This window comes from Herpailurus yagouaroundi, unplaced genomic scaffold (genome assembly GCF_014898765.1).
Source record: "Herpailurus yagouaroundi ecotype Mexico unplaced genomic scaffold, PumYag 142, whole genome shotgun sequence".
Lineage (NCBI taxonomy): Eukaryota > Metazoa > Chordata > Mammalia > Carnivora > Felidae > Herpailurus > Herpailurus yagouaroundi.
Window position 1 is genome coordinate 49,724,257 of NW_024412397.1, and position 17,980 is coordinate 49,742,236.

Here is a 17,980-nt window from a genome sequence, read left to right on the forward strand (position 1 = left end):
AAGATGCTATCAGAAAATCATAAATGTCTCATTTCTGTAGCACTTAAGTTTTGTCCTCCAAAAGGATCAAACAGATCTGTTATAGAGTCATGCAGCAATTTATAAATCTTCGAACATGTGTGCTTAATGGAGAAAATAGTAGACCATTTATGGATGTACAGTGGCGCTATCTATTAAATCATGGATTTTACAAAGTAGGCAGAGGAAGCTTTCTGGTTTCAACCTGTGAAGGTCAAGGTCTGCAGTGTAATTCTGACGTAGAATCTGGTATACCAAGAGCCATTCTCACAGCTTGCTTCAATGTGGCCTCTGCTACCTCGTTCACAGGCTGTTTAGATAACTAGCCACACCCGACCTGAGGGGCATGGCTGCAGGTTTACTTGGAAGCTAATGGACATTCTGTCCTCTCTTGGGAGAAGGGAGAATGTTGGACTTGTTTAAAAATTGCTTGCCACTTTCGAAGGTCAAGGAGAGATTTTCCTCCTAAAGAGAATATATGTTAGTTATAGAATGTATCAAGACTACACATCTCAGTCCTCCAGTCCTTTTCAATTCCTATCCTTAAAAAAGACAAAATGGTGGGGCACCTGGGTGACTCAGTCGGTTAAGCGTTCCACTCTTGATCTTGGCTCAGATTGTGATCTCATGGTTGAGGAGATTAAGCCCCATATCAGGCTCTGCACTGACATTGTGAAGCCTACTTTGGATTCTCTCTCTCCCTTTCTCTCTGCCCCTCCCACATGCATGTGCTCATGCTCTCTCTCTCTCTCTCTCTCAAAATAAATATTAAACTTAAAAAAAAAGACAAATGGAATGGAGAAGAAAGGGGAAGGCTGACTCTAAAACTGTCAGGGAAGTGTAAAGAAACCTCAAAAATCACAGGATAGGGTTTTTTTTATTATTCATTTTTTTAAATTAGCAAGCATATGATGCTGTGTAAAGAGATCTTACATACAATTACTGGCTCTTCTTATCTCTAGTAAGAATTCAATTTTGCAATAGGAGAAACTAGGTTATTGAGAGAGACACATTCAAGGTCACATAGTATTGGATATATGGACATGATGCTGGGAGGACATTCCAGTGACAGTGACATTTCCAGCAATCTCTGAACAATGTGTAACTGGTTCCTTCAGGTCTTAGCAGCCTGATTCATAAAAGGGAGACACAATTACATAGAGTTGGCAGAAAAACTATAAGACATCCAATTAAATTTGAATTTAAAATAAAAAACAAATAATTTTGTTGTTGTTTGTTAGAAACACACAGAGGGAAAGAGAGAGCGAACAGGGGAGGGGCAGATGGAGAGAGAGAGAGAGACAATCTTCAGTAGACTCTGTGCTGATATGGGGTTCTATCCCACGACTGTAGGATAACAACCTGAGCCAAAATCAAGAGTTCGACACTCAACTGACTGAGCCACCCAGGTGGCCCAACAAATAATTTTTAATATAAGTGTGTTCCATGCAATATTTGGGACATACTGATACTAAAAAGTTATTCATTATTTACCTGAAATTCAAATTTAACTAGATGTCCTGAATTTTTATTTTCTAAATATAGCAACACTATATTAGTAGTAAATAATTTTATTTCCTTGGTTCTGTTTTTACAAGTTATTAAAGAATCTCTAATTTCTCTTAAAAACATGGTAAAAACATCCCATAGAGAAAGAATAGTCTTTTCAACAAATGGTACTGAAATAAATAGATATCTACTTGCAAAAGAATGAAGTTAAATTTCTGCCTCACATCAGGTACAAAAATTAATTCAAAATGGAACATAATTACATGTGGGAGCTGAAACTATGAAACTCTTAGAAGAATACATAGGAGCAAATTTTTATGACCATGGGTTGTGATACTAAACATACACATGAAAAAAGAAAAAAAACCAGATAAATTGGACTTCATCAAAATAAAAGAAAAATGTGCTTCAAAAGATAGCATAAAGAAGGCGAAAAACTATCCATAGACTGAGAGGAAATACTGCACATCATGTGTCTGATAAGAAAATTTATCCAGAAGAAATAAGCAACAACGCCTCCAGAAAGACAACCCAAATTTAAAGATGGGCAAAGGAGGGGCACCTGGGTGGCTCAGTCGGTTGGGTGTCCAACTTTAGCTGAGGTCATGATCTTGCAGTCTGTGAGTTCGAGCCCCGCGTCAGGCTCTGTGCTGACAGCTCAGAGCCTGGAGCCTGCTTCCGATTCTGTGTTCCCCTCTCTCTCTGCCCCTCCCCCACTCATGCTCTGTCTCTCTGTCTCTCAAAATGAATAGACATTAAAAAAAATTAAAGATGGGCAAAGGATTTGAATAGACGTTTCTCCAAAGAATATATACAAATGGCTATGAGCACATGAAGATGTTCAACATCATTAGCATTAGGGAAGTGCAAGCCCAAACTACAATTGGATACCACTTCACACCCACTAGGATGCCTAAAATAAATGGCAAAAATGATAACAAATGTTCATGAGGATGTGGAAAAATTGGAGCCCTTGGTCTTTGCTAGTGGCAATATTAAATAGTGTAGCCACTTTGGGAATATTAGTTACCATATAACCCAGCAATTCCACTCCTAGATATATATCCAGAGAGTTAAAAACATCTTTACAGAGAAACTTGCACATGAATATTCAGGAAAGAATTGATTATAATAGCCAAAAAGTTGTAACATCTGAAATGTTGATCAATTGACAAATAGATAAACAAAATGCGGTATATCCATACAATGGAATATTATTTGGCAATAACAGGGAATGAAATATTGATGCATGCTATAACATGGCTTAAAAATATCTATTATGTGAAAGGAGCATGTGACAGAGACAATACATTGTGATTCTATTTATATGAAAGATGTAATGTGTATTAGTAGCTTCCAGGGGAAGGGATAGTAAGAAGTGAGAAATGACTACAAATGATATGGGTTTCTTTTTTGAGGGAATGAAAAATGTTCTCACTACTCCATATATAATTATGAGGTACTTACTCTGAGCCACTCATTGTACTCTGGTGATGTAAGATGGATAAGACCCCAACTCTGAGTTCTAGGAGCTTACAACCTAGTTGAGAACAATACCTCCATTGATAAGTGCTGCAAAGCATTATGTGGCTTCTGCATACACACGAACGGGATGCAGTGAGTTGCTTTGCACAGAAAATTGGGTCTACATCCTCACCTAACATGGAATCTGAGGCAAGGTAGGCATTTGATAAATTGTTGATGAAAGAGAAAGAGAGGAAGAGAGGATGGTTAAAGGTGTGACTGTTTCAGTGACTCCTTCAGCTAAGTGTCTTAGTGAAACCTCTGATTTGTAATCAGCCTATCATTGACTCATTTTCGGGGAGTGTGCTAGGGATTGTGTGAAGTGCTAAGGACATTGCCACTACTGTTCCTGTGGAATTGGCTGCCTGGCCTGGAAGACAGTTAATAAACAAGCAATTAAAATAATGGAGGACGTAGGGTAATCTAAGAGTATAATAGGAGTGAGTCACTTAGTCTAGGGGTCAGTGGAGGCTTCCATGGGGAGTGACAGTTAAAGCATGACTTGAAGGGTAAGTAAAAGTTGGTTAGGCAAAAGGGGAAAGTGAAAAATGGTTCCGGGCAGAGGCAGCCGTATCATTCATCTATATGCAAATAAATGCTTTCCTAATGTTTGAAGTGGCTTAAAGACAGTTTATTTGCTTAGATATTTTCACATCCCTCCACCCAGCAGTGTGGTTTATATGGCTCTTGATTTTCTAAACCTTTTCTTTTATGAATAGTACAAAAGTAAACTTCACCCTAGATCCCATCCATATTCAAATTTAATGAGACGCTAATCCAAAGGATTTAATTGTGTTGCTTTAAAATCATCCTGTTTGATAAGCAATGTTGTGTCCTTTCTACAGCTGAGGAAACTGAGCCATAAAGCATGCTGTGCAGGTGATACATTGAAGAACCACTCAGCCCACATCACACATGTTCCTTAGCCTGCCTGCCTCCATTGGAGGGCTATCCCAATAAATCCAGATTGCCTGCTGAGATGATCATCAAAAAGGTACATGGTGTATAGAATTTATAGAATTTGTATATATAAATTCTATCTTTCTGGTCCTTTAGAGATCACCTGTGAACTAATAGACCAGTGCCTGGAGTTTATTTAAAGTGCACATTACTACTTAAAATAGTGACTTTGTTCATCTGGAATTGAGGGGGAATGAGGTGTGCCATAGAAGTATATTTCCATAAAATTGAACTTTACCTTTTTTAGGCCCAACACTTTTTACAAATGCAAGTGTTCGTGAATGTAAGTCATTCTAAAATAAATTGCATGCTCTGCATTCTTACCAGCATTTAACCTGATTACTCCTATGAATTTACCAGCATTTAACCTGATTACTCCAATGCTATGAGTATGGACTGTTTTCTATCATTTGTTGGTTATTATTATTTTTTTTGAAGTTCTCAGATTGTAATTTAATTCTTTTTTGTTGTTGTTGGTCATTATTAATTATGTATTTGGCTCTATGCCAGGAATTGGGACTATATCAAGCAAAATACCTAACTGTTAGAAAATATATGCTTATAAGGAAAAAATATGCTTAAATACTAAGTTTAATATGTTCAGTAAATATGCTGTGTTGTGGGAATTCAGGGCAGGGGCTGTTCCATGCAAGTCCAAGAAGGAGTCATGGATAAGGTAAGGATTTTGATGGTAGAGGGAGAAAGGTGATGTTGGTAGCAGGTGGTGATGGGTGACAGGGTGCTGTTTTTTGGGTTGAGAGAAGAAGGGGAAGCTTCCCAAGTCCCATAAGCAAAGCATAAGAATGGTCAGGCAATGGGCAGTGCTGTGGGAAGTGGCAGAGGTGACACTGGAAGGGCACCCTGGAGCCAGCCAGGAAGGACCATGGGTGCCAGGCCAGCGAGGGGTATCTGAGGTTTCTAACAGTGAATGACATGATCTGCATTGGTTTTGATAAAGATTACTCAGGTACAGCCTGAAAAATGATGCATGGAATGATGGTGGGCAGAGACTGGAAACAGAGACACCAGTTGGATATCTGTTAAAACAACACAGAGGGATAGGTGGAGGGTTGAATTGGTCCAGGAAGGAGAAGAGGAAGAGCTCAGTTTGAAGTGATGTCTAAAATGAGGTAGTAAAATATGGTCAAGGGCACAGGCCTATGAGGCAGATCCAAGCTGGGACCAAGGCCTTGCTTCTTCCTAGATGAAGGACCTGGGGCAAACCACTCCACTTCTCCGTGCTTCCATTTCCTTGTCTGTAAAATGTGTTCTTATACTACACAGGATAACTGTGTAAGTAGTTGAGATAATAAATTAAGTTTCTAGCACTAACCAGGCAGTTTGCAATTTGGAGTTCTTTTCCTTCTCCTAATAGACCTCAGGCACAAGAGCATCAATTTTAGCAGATTGAGTGGTTTTGGAGAGCCCTCTCTTCCTGTTAGCTGGGCCTTTTCTGATGTCTTTGCTCATTCTTTTGTTCAACAAATATGTATTGAGTACACTCTGTGTGCTAGGCAATGTCACTAGGCCTGTCCCTGCCGGCTCTAGGATCCCCTGAGGATTGACTACTCTTGGCTGTGGGCTCAGAAATCAGAGCATGTTAGCGTCCATCAAAGTGTTGTTAGGGCATATAAGTGTGTTAGTGTACGTACAGTAAGCAAGGCCCTCAAAGCCTGCCCTATCATGTAGAGTGCTCAGCTTTGGGGCATCCTTTCTGCTGCTCATACTGCTTTCCCCCAGACTGCTGAGTTCTCACTGGAGGATGCCACAGCCATGTGAAACCTTGCTCTCTGTACAGATGGTGGGGCCATGCTGAAAGCCTGCCGAGTATGGGAGAGAACACTTGCTTATGCTACAGCATTACCTTAAGAAGAATGTATTGCAGGCAGAGGGCGTTGGGAACTGTCCAAGGAGCTGTACAATCCTCTCCTGGAGATGACTGGGACAAGAGATGTTCTCCCAGGCTAGCTTATGCACTGCAGCCACACATCACATGAGAGGGGGATGGCTCACCCAATCCCCCACCCTAGCCCCCATGCTGTCCATGCTATCTTCTGCCTTGGGGGGAAGACTGTAGCACACATCTCCACAATGCATGACATCATCTCCCAAAGGCAAGGGCCACTCATGAGTTTTTGCTGGTTACGACCTCAGGACAGGACTTGGTGTTCTTGATAGAGAACATCTGTCCTAGGAGGCACAGTTGGGAAAGAATGAAGGCTTTTCTGGGAGCCCGGCTGGCTCACTGAGCAAAGGCTAGGAGGCGTTTGGTGAAGTAGCAGGAAGGCTGTGATATGTAAACATGATGTGAGTGTGCTCCTCAGGAGTGACTGGAAGTCTATAGAAATGAAAGCCTTCTTCCTCCTCAGCCACAGTCAGGGAAAAGGAGCCTTGAAATATATGTATGTTTATTTGTTTGACTCAGTGGATAAACAGATCTCTATATTATACTGGGAGTATGAATGAGTATCCATGGATGTCATCTTCCCCTTCATAGTTGCTATTTGTACAAAATTCACTCTTTGTATAGATGATTTCCTCCCATCAAGTACCCCAATGCCCTGGAATCTGTTTATTTATGGAATGTTTTTCCAAAGATTCTGAAAGCATCACAAAAAACAAAAGGGGCTCATCTGTGTTTCTGTGGAGATGGAGGAGTTATGTAACAGACTCTTATTTTCTACAAGCAAAACAAGGACACATGATATACAACTGTGTCCAGCTAACCTGACTGATAAGATTGACAGAAGCTTGTGAGGAACAAGTCAGAGGATAAGAGCTAGAACCTACAGGAAAAGGTTAGTAAAGAACTTAAATGTCTGTTTGTCAGAAAGTCTATCCTGGCTTCACTAGCTTTGGAAGATCCATGGCTGTTGGGGCTCACCAGCTGGAAGAGAGAACGGAGGAATGATATGAGGAAGGCATTTGGAGAAGGTTCTTCCCACCTCCCTTAGACCTCCTGAGATAGATAGGAATGATCCGAAGGTGCAGTGGATTTTCTTTCTTGGGCTCCCCAGCTACAAGGCTGGCATGGCTACTTGGGATATTAAAATATACATATATATATATATATATATATATATATATATATATATATATACACACTCCCTCTGTATGCACAAGAGTGTGTGTGAGGGATGTGGTCACTTTGGTTGTCTCAGGATTGCTAGATCACACTTAGTCATCTTTCAAGAATTGACACAAGTGAAACTTCCTCCCTGAGGCCTTTTCTATTCTCCCTGGCACCCACACCAGGTGGAATCTATCCCTTTGTTTCCCTACATTACTCCAAATATTCACTCTACTTTTATCCCACCTAGAACTCTGACTCCCCAAGTAATTCTGGTCAGGGATTGTCTGAGTTCTTCATGTAATCAAGCATCTAACACAGTCCCTGATACACAAGAAAGGATGCAAATTGAATAAATTAATTTATGTATATGCAACTTCCTATCTCTATTTATTCACTTATATGCAAATAGAAGAATATATCCTATGTCAAACATAAAGATACATAAACTGTATGTGAGATATGCTTGTGCTATGAAAACAGTCAAAGACATATCTGTTACCTAAGGACTTGAAAAGTATATTCTGCTGTTGGGTGGTATTCTATAAATGTCAGTCAGATCCTGTTGGTTAATGTCTTATTGAGTTCTTATATATCTTTGCTAATTTCTGACTAGTTGTTCTCTCAGTTGTTGAGAGAGAAACAGGTGTTGAAGTCCCAAACTATCATTGTAGCTTTGTCTGTTTCTCCTTTCTGTTTTATTGGTTTTTGCTCACATATTTTGCAGCTCCGTTTTTTGGTGCATACACATTCAGGATTATTATGTCTTCTTGGTAGATTGACCCTTTTATCATTACATAATGCCCCTCTCTATCTCTTGTAGTTTTCTTTGTGCTGAAGTCTACTGTATCCAGTAATAATATAGCCACTTCTGTTTTTCTTTGGTTAGTGTTTCTATGACCTACCTTATTCCATTCCTTTACTTTCAACCAGACTATATCATTATATTTGAAGTGAGTTGCTTGTAGACAGAATACAGTTGGGTCACAATTTTTAATTTGTTATACAACAATAGATACCTAATGTTTCCACCTTCCAAACCCACAGAACCCTATGATTCTACAGTAAGTGACCTTAAAGCATATACTTAGTGAGTGAACCTTATTATAGCACATCTGCCAAATCTCTCTGGATTCCTCTCCTAACAAAAGATACGCTTCCCTAGGCCTCCCTAAGATCCACACTGAAAATCTTAGTTATTGGAATGTGAGTGGTTGGCCCAAGATTGCACATACCCAGAACTCGAGGATGTTGTCAATGTTAGGCTTTGGGGAGGGTTATGGTGAGGCATGGAAAGCTGGATGCAGGCTCTGTATATCTCATCATTCTTCTTGCTTTATATGCAAGTGTGGAGCCTTACTGCCTTTATGGGTACCCTCATGTGAATGCTCCTTGGCTGATAAAAAGTGTTCTATGTGGACCCGCCTTCACTTTCTTTCACTACCCTCTTGTCTGTCTTTCCCCAGGCAGTCTCTGCCTCTTTTTTCACTACCAAAGTTTTTGTTTGCCTTTTATTTCTGAGCTATGGGCCTTCCAATAACCTTCTCTTGTCTTGAAAATCTTTCAGCTTTCAGCATGGGATATGACTCACAGCTATTTTTCTTCTACCCCATTTTGCAGGGTAAAGACTTACCAGACCTGAGGTCAGAAGAAAGTACATGAGTTATTTTCACTTCAGGTAGAAGGATGCTGTCATTTTTCTGATTTTTCTTTCAAATTTCCACTAAAAATGTCAGATGTCCTGCATGAATCATTTTTGGAACTTACTATATATTTTTAAAGTGTGTCTATCTTCTTCCTGAATTTTCACTCCATCATCTAGCATTTTTTTTTTTTTTTACAGATATAGCCTTGGAAGAGGCCAGGCCCATCCTAACCTTGACTCTTCTCAATTCCTGTTTTGTTTCCTTTGCTGCAGAAGGTAGAGACAACAGCAATTCTGCTTTATTTCACTTCACGCTCTGTGTTTGGTACCTTTTATTATCCTCTGCTCTTTGGTAGGTTTTTTTGAACCATGCTGGGCTTGCTTTGGTGTGTCACATCAATCTATACAGTGGTCAAGTGACAATTAAACCCCCCATCTCCTAAAAAGGAGTTCTAATTGTCAAGAGGGAGATGAAACTGAGAACATGACATGAATTTTTCAAAAGTAGAACTGCTTCAAAAGGGAGAGTAAGTTTAAAAGACCCAGTGTGAGCCTTGAAAGGGACCTCAGAAAGCCACAGTGCTTGACTTTGTAGCCTAGACTCAAGTCTTACCTGCCCTGCAAATGCCCCCATTTGCTCATTACACCCATAGAGTGTATGCTCTAACATAGTGGATAAATTCTTATAATTCCAACCCCACTGAAGTTGCTGCCTCAAATGGAATGGCCTGAGGCCCCAGAAGTAGGACAGGCAGGAATAGCAACAGAGCAAGGGAGGAAGAACTTACTGGCTTTGCCACCCTCATAGCCCCTCAGCATCCAGGACTCTCTCTGCCCTTAGTCTCCTTCCCAGAATCTTGAGCCACAGGGCCTTGGGCCTCTGTTTCTTCTACACTTTTAGTCTCCCACATCATGACCTGATCCCCCTGAGCTTCCCTGGATGTGGGATCCCCCTCCTGGCCTGAACTCAACAAAGTGTGCCTGTCTCTGATGCTCACCCAACACTCACTTCCCAGCTGGAGAACAGGTTCTGGACTCACATATGACACTCCTCCCAGGGATACTGTGAGGCTAAAATGAGATTAAAGGATGTTCTAGGTTTGTGATGTAGGAGACTAAAGGTCCTAGGAAACAGAGCTCTAACACATAGTCACAGATCTGGGTCTATAACTCTCCAGTAGTCATTAAAAATGTTTCTGCTTATTCAGCAAGGCACATTTACTGGGGATTAGGAGAACCCATAAAACATTGTACTCTATTCAAAGTCTTCTTTAGATAAACCCTCTGAAGCTTTGAAGTATCCAGTTGCCAAGGATTTTTCATTACCCCTATCCCTCTTGGCAAAGTGCCTCTGTGTGTGTGTGTGTGTGTGTGTGTGTGTGTGTGTGTGTGTATGCACTGGTTTTTTTTGTTTGTTTGTTTGTTTGTTTTTGGGGGGGTCTTGATAGATCTAAAGATCAACCTATACCACAGAGGCAGATGAAGACTATTTTTATTTTGGATCACCAACAGAAGATATCTATACATCCCATTTGTGGTTCTTTCATTTTCCAAGAGCACAGTGCACTGGGAAGGGCCAAGGGCTGGGATTTAGAGACCTGGCTTCTGATGATGACTTTGCCATCAACCTGGTTGCATGAACTTGGACAAGTCATTCACCTTTTAGGCCTTGGATTTCTCCTGTACAAAGTGAAAGGGTAGACAGATGAGCTCTAAGCTTCCCTTCTAAAAGTTAAAGTTCTAATTCTAACTAAGTTTTCAACTGAAGACTCAGTCAAATGCAGTGCTTCCCCAATTCCCGGCTCCACCTGGGGTTGGCCTGGGGGTTGGTAACATGAAAAAAAAAAAAAAATGAAACCAGGATTCTTTTTCATCATGATCCATGGGACATTAACCAGTGTGGGTTTCCTGTGCTTTTCAAACTCTTTATAAGCAGCAGAATCCTTTTTTCAGTGAAATTTTTTGCAGCCTCTGAACACATAAAAGACAAGAATGACCTTCTGCTACAGAAAACCAGAGCCCATCTGCTTCTTGGTTCTTCTCCTCTTCCCCTGCCTCTCACCTTAACTTCAGAGGCTCTCCATAGAACCTGGAGCTTCTGGGCACCAGGCTGAATCATTCACAGGGAAACAAACTGAGGCTCAGAGAGACAGGGACTTCCTCAGGGTCATACACTAATTGGTGGGAAAGTGGGGTTTCTGAATGCCTATCCAGGCATCTTTGAACACATCATGTTATAGTTCCTTTTATCGCCGTTATTATAAATGATTAGGTCCATAATTGCAAGTGTACCAACACCACTGCAAAGAAGAACTCTGTTGGGGTGGTGGGAGTTTTAAGAGTCAACAACCATCAAAACAGCATCTGTGTTAAGATTCAGGAAGCTCCAGGCTTATTATCCCCTGGCTCATCACAGGGGGACAAATATGTGAAGACAAATATGACCTTATTCCTAAAGTGCTTTTTAAAATGAGCTGTTAAGAAGAGTCTTGTTTAAAACTTTATTTCATATATAATTAAAGAAAATAAATGGTCCAACAAAAGGCAAAACGAAATCTTTTCACTACCTCATTTGGAAAATGTTCATGGAACACAGCACCGCTAGCGGAGTAAGCTCACAAAATGGCACACTGAAACCTGAGGGCTCCTCAGTGTGGCCCTGGTGCACAGAGTATTTCTGGGAAACTCTGTATCAGTAATCATGATTGTATAGCTCCAGGGTCCAACCCTAGATTGCAAAATATTTCCCCTTTTGGACTTCAACTCAACAATAATTCAACAATGTGACATCTCAGTAGGAAATGGACCTTGAACAAGAGTGATAGGTATCTTTAGCTTGGCCAGAGCTGCCCAGGAAGCTTGGTGGTAGATTAAGTAATCATATCCTATGGCCTTCCTTCTCTCACAAAAGAAACATTTGCATCATGCAACCCTAGCATATTTCATACAAAATCTTGTTCCCACTTTTCCTTTAGGTGGTGTTTGGCATTTTTATGAGTTCCTCATGTTCTGTTGTGGTCAGAAATAAACCTCCCCTGTCCACTTTATAGGGAAGCTGAATCACAGACTATTAGAGCTGGATTGCCTCAGAGGTAATTGAATCTAATCTGGGCATGTTTCACAGCAAAGAAGTCAGGGATAAAGATGGGGAAGTGACTTGACCAAAGCTGTACAGCAAGTTAATAACAGAGCTGGGGCACGAGCAGAGCTACTGCCTTGATATCAAGGGCTTTTCCACTTTCTCTGTCACTTCTTTTAAATTAGCCAAGGGGCACCTGGGTGGCTCAGTTGCTTGCGTGTCCAACTTTGGCTCAGGCCATGATCTCACAGTTCATGGGTTCGAGCCCCGTGTCAGGCTCTGTGCTGACAGCTCAGAGCCTGGAGCCTGCTTCGGATTCTGTGTATGTCTCTCTCTCTCTCTGCCCCTCCCCAACTCATGCTCTGTCTGTCCTAAAGTAAAAATAAACATTAAAAATTTTTTAAAAAGTAAATTAACCACAACAGAGTAAGAAACACATTTTCTGTGTGGTTCACTGGTGTGGTATCTGTAGTCAGATAACCAAGATTTGTTGGGCATCTCCAGTTTGTTGAGCTGTGAAACCCTTCAACAGGCTTAAGTCTGGAAAGGAAGACAGATATTAAATGAATAATTACTAAATGATTAGGTTCATAGGTCCAAGTGTGCACACCCCTCTGGGAAGAAGAATCAGCTGCTCTGGGGGTGTTATCTGTAGGGCTGATAGAGGCTGTTTATGTCCACGGTGGAATTGGATTGGCCGATCCTGTGACTTAGCAATTACAGGTGTTGCCTCTTACTTTTGTTTATCTCCCAGAGGTTGTTTACATAAGGTGTAGGTTACATCAACCATTTGATTCTGCTCTTTGTTTCTTCAGCCTGAAGAGTCTACCTCTAGAAGACAGCTACTGAGAAAGAATTAAGATTCACTTTGTACAATCTTATTCTCTGACATAACTGCTTGGACAAATGGGGTACTGAGTGGACATTTGAATTAGCCATGAGTCCCATGTGTTTGTGTTCTCCCCAGGACAGGGCATGTTGGACATTAGAACCTTGATCGCCCAGTAATGTGGTTCTTTGATTCCTTATATTTCTATTGAAACTAAGGCAGTGACTTCAAAATGAATGCCAACCTCACTTTGAATATTAACCCCTCCCCCTCTTCCACCCCCACCAACATTTCAGCATGCCATTCCTGTTACAACTTCTGCAAATGCAGTCTCTGCAGAATTAGAAATCCTGCCATGAATCTTCCTGGAAAATGAGCTATCGTGCTTAAATTCGTTGTCATTCCAGAAGTATGTAAAGAAGCAACAGTTAAAGGAAATTCCTACACACTGGGCTTCATATTGAAGAGTTAATCACAGGACATTTTTCTAAATCAAGAAGGTTTGAACTCGAGGTTTGGGTCAGCACCTGAAGGAGCTCTGACTTGATCCAATTCCTTGCTATCTCTTCCCCAACTGTCTTTCCATCCTGGGACCCTTCCCTTCCTCCTTGTTTTCCATCATGTTCATGAGGCTTCCCTGAAACCATTCCTCACTTTTCCCTTAGTCCCCAAGTTTGTTCAGATTGCTTTCTTTTCCTGCGGTGACTCCCTCCTGGCTTTTCCTGGCTTTCTCTCACCCTGCATCTTCATGGGTGGCCTTATCTCCTCTCTCTCCACTTGCCCTTCTTTTCCTTCGCTCTCCCCCCCCCACCCCTCCCCTAGTCATGAGAGCTGCACAAAAGCTGGCACCAGGCAGTAAGGAAGGGGGGAACAGCGGAGCTTCTGCTCCCGGCATTGCCTCCCCCTGGCTGGATAAGTGCTTTGGGGAGAGGGCACTGAGCTTGCCTGGCAGAGGACAATGTGTCCGGAGCAAGTTGGCTCTGAGTCAGCATTCAGCTTTGGTCAGTGCTTTCTCTCAGTTGAGAAATTGGGCCAAGTTTGGCCAAAGTCCCATTCAAAGTCCAGTTCTGGAATATGTATCTGTTCCTCCTCTCCATCTACTTTCCCCCAGAGAGCCCAGGAGGCCAGACAAGCTGTTCCCACACCGGGCTCTCATCAGGGTAGCTTGACATCACTTTTCCTCTCCAGGAAAAGAACTAGAATTGAACTTTCCTTTAAGCAGATCCAATATAGATTTAGAATTAGGGAATAACATCTTTTTGACAACAAGTTTTGTCATGGAAGTGTTTTCAATAGAATATGAGTCAAGTTACAAGTGCATCTAAGCTACTTTCAGGAACAACGGCATAAAGTACGACTTACCGTATGCAAGAGGCATTGTTCGGCCCGAAAACACCACCAGCCTTGCCTGGTCCTTGCTCTTGTCCTGACCTGCTACCTCATTCTGTCTCCATCTCTTCCTCCATCTTTTCCTGTTCTTCCCACATGTCTGAGGTGTGGCTACAAAAGTAACCAAGCCACTGGAATGTAACAAAGTAAGCATCCAATAAATAGTATTAAAATAATCTGACTCGAATTACACATCCAAATGAACACTGTCCTCTAAAGTAGTCATACTTTAATGTATTGCAATGATGATGCTAGTCTTAAAACCCCATTTTGAAACTTATCTCTTTGAATTGCTTTGAAATTCCATCCAGATCCAGTTTATAAGCCAAAATTGTAAACTCATAAAGAGGTCTTAATAATAATCTGGTACAGCCCCTGATTTCATAAATGAAGAAACGGAGCCTGTCGAGTTTGTGCATTTGTTTTTATCTCCTACATTAAGACACTCTTACCTCATTATCTTGTGGAATACATCAAACTATGACAGCACTGTTCATCCATTAGCCATTTGATTAGTAGACTCAAATGTTTTTATAAATCCTGCAGACATTACAGTGGGAGAATTACCCAGTGAGTAAAGATGGACTATGTACCAGGCGCTCTGTACAGGCCCTCCTCACGGCAAAAGTGTACCCCAGTGATAATTATAACGTAACTTGCTCAGAGCCACACCGTTAAGAGGTGGCAGTGGTGGATTGTGAGCCCAGGTCCCTCAACTTCAAAGCCTGTGTGCTTTTCACAACTGTGTGGTGTGCTGAAGAAAGCCAAGAAGCTGTTTGTTTCCAGAATGTTAGAAATCGTCAGACACTGTCATTATGAACACTAAAAGAACTTGCAATTTTAAACAAAGCATTTGCTGCAAACCACACACATACCCACACGTGCATGCAGTTTACAAGAGGTTATAGGATGCTAGAGGTAGACAGGAAATTGAAGAGAAACCCTTATTTTTTTAAGCAAAGAGACTGAGGTCAAAGAGATCTCAGACTCTGTCCCAAGCTCCATCAGCAGCAAGTGGTGGGACCAGGAGTGACGTCTTTCATTTCAGGCCTAGAGCTTTCTCCATCTTGCCCAGTTGAAGACTCTCAGCCACGCCTTCATGCTCCAGGCAATAAGCTGGAGGTGTTGAGACTTTAGGACACCACCTCAACCCAGGCACATTGTCCTTTCTGGATAAATCATTCTCATGCAGTGGAAGAGTTTCTCCAAGACAACACCCGAATATTGCCTAACTTCTAAACCTGGTAGTTTCTATATCTAGATCTTCCCATTGATGTGCTTGGAGCACTCAGAGACGTCACTCTGAGTAACCGTCATTCTGGAAAACTCTTAACCACAGACATTTTTTTCTTTTAATCTCACAAAACAAAACAGAAGAAAAAGAGCTGAAAGCGTTCTGAAATATCACCTTTCCTGCTACCTTCTTTTATGAATTAGGGCAGGTTGCCACCGGCCCAAGTGAAAGTAGTTAGTTAAGGGTAGATTCAGTGCCTGAAGACAACTCTTCCCAACTCCCAGTTCAGTACCTTGTGAAATGCTACTAAGTCACCTCACCTGCTTTATGTATCTGAGTAGAGACAGTCCTTACTGCCATGGCTCTAATTCCTGTTGGCTACTAGTAAAAATGAGGTCCACTCTGCAAGAGCAAAAACCTGCTGGCCACGTCAGAGTGTCAGATGAGATTTTGCCTCTCCTGGGCCTGAGCAACAGGAGCCAGCCTAACGTGGCCAAGCAGATAAAAGCCACACTTTAGGGATGGGGGCTGCATTATTAACTGTCATGACTCAAATTGTATAAGGGAATCTTGGTGGCTCAAAAAAGATCAGATTTGATCCACCAAGGTTTGCTATGGATTTTCTCTTCTGCCGGCTTGAATCAATAATCTACCAGTTGATATGCTATTTGTTGAAGCTTGGCTCTGTGTGTAACCTGAGCAAGCTTGCCACCATGAGAAAGTATAAGAAAGAGAATGGAGCTTGTGTGCCCTCAGGAGGCATACAGGGACTTGTTTATATAGTGTGTGTTGTCTCCTCCTCCAGGGGACAGCCAGGATCATGCCCCATGCTTGAGTCACCTGTGTGCTCATCACCGAGCCAGGATGTGTGGATGGTTCCCACTAAATATTCATTCAATGAATAAGTAGGTGATTTTCACCTGTGACCTAGAACAAGAGCAACATGGGGCAACTTCACACCTTTGCTCTGAGTGGAATCCTAATAATAAGAGCTATGGGAGGTCAGAAGAAAGAAGTGAACAAACACACTTCTTGGAAGTTTAGGAACTCAACTGGACCCACAAAGATGGCTCAAATTAGGTCAGTAGTAGAAGCAAAAGTGGCTGTTTTCCAGGCAGAGAAAAGTAGTGGGAGCAAATGAACATCAACGTAAATTTGTGAAGTGGTAAAGAAGGCTTCACATCTCCATCCAGCTGTCCTGGACAGTTTCCTTCAGATCAACGTGTTCAAGAATGAGTGCTTCACACTTCCTCATAGAACACTCCCTGCCCCAACTGGTAACTCTACAGTCTAAGCCAGAAGCCTCAAGGTCACTTCTCCTTCCATCCCAACTAACCAGTCATCAGGTTGAGATGTTTCTGCCTTACAAATATCTCTCATTCTATTTCCTTCCGTGCATCTGAACACTTGTGGCCTTAGGTCAAACTGGCATTGCCCGTCACTTTGCCGTACTTCTCTACCTGGTCTCCCTGTCTCCAGACTGGCCCTGCCTACTTATCTGTACAACAGTTGCTTATTGAGACCTTTTCTCATTCCAAAAATGTTATAAATTTACTATACCATAAGAGATAGTGCATTGTCTGGGGCGCCTGGGTGGCGCAGTCGGTTAAGCGTCCGACTTCAGCCAGGTCACGATCTCGCGGTCCGTGAGTTCGAGCCCCGCGTCAGGCTCTGGGCTGATGGCTCAGAGCCTGGAGCCTGTTTCCGATTCTCTGTCTCCCTCTCTCTCTGCCCCTCCCCCGTTCATGCTCTGTCTCTCTCTGTCCCAAAAATAAAAAATAAACGTTGAAAAAAAAAAAAAAAGAGATAGTGCATTGTAGAAATATATGTATACATATGCATTTTATATGGATATATGTGCCTGTACATGCATGAATATTATACATAATTATAATTATACAGAGAGTCAAGGGAAAGAGGAAATAAGGATAGAATGAGACAAGGATAGATAAAAGTTTAGGACACAAATTTATGCTATAAATTTCTACATGGTGGCTGGTATGAAGCACTAATATATGTTAAATGAGGTACTTTTCTGTACTTGTATGTTTTATGATTAATAAGGGAACTGAGGATAATGTGCATTGAGAATATTTTTAATATTCTCATAATATTTAAATATTGACTCAAATTTTATTTTTTGGTCTTTTGTTGTCTAACTGATGATTTTGAAAGATTAAACTTATACTGTTGGTACTATGTTGTGTGTGGACCAGTATTGCCTGTAATAAAGACTTTATATATATAAAAAAGGCAATATTGGTCTATACCCTACAGAATACCATATAATATATACTAGTTATTATACTAGACATAAGCTTTAGTCTCTAGTGACCAATAAAAAGAAAAGAATACATTGAGTTACCTGGATTGCACTGTCAATGAGTTTTCTTAAAACTCATGCTCTCTGTTGAGGAGCAAAACATTTTTTAGCAATAGCTATGAAAAGAATGTTTCTCTTGAGGCCTCTTACAGGAGACATCACCTGACGTAGTGGACAAGACCCCAATCATGTCCTTACTGCAAACATGACAGCAAATTTCATATTAAAAATGCTATCTCTTTTACAAGCTGAGGGCATAACACCAGAAAGTAATTTAAAACAAAAAATTTGCAGTGGATTTAAGCAATCCAACCAAGTTGCTGCTCTGTGGTAGCCTCTCTTGATCTGGGGCTGAAGGAAGAAGGGGAGATCTACATTAGCTGGAGGACTGTATGAATGG

General features: G+C 41.4%; 1 long non-coding RNA gene across 1 annotated transcript in view; it reads left to right on the top strand.

The window, feature by feature from the left end:
• The window catches only part of LOC121033095 (uncharacterized), a 70,370-nt gene that overhangs the window by 7,804 nt on the left and 44,586 nt on the right, over positions 1-17,980 (top strand). The window contains exon 4 of the long non-coding RNA XR_005791696.1: positions 3,897-4,045. This is a non-coding gene — a long non-coding RNA (uncharacterized LOC121033095). The remainder of the gene's footprint in view (positions 1-3,896; positions 4,046-17,980) is intronic.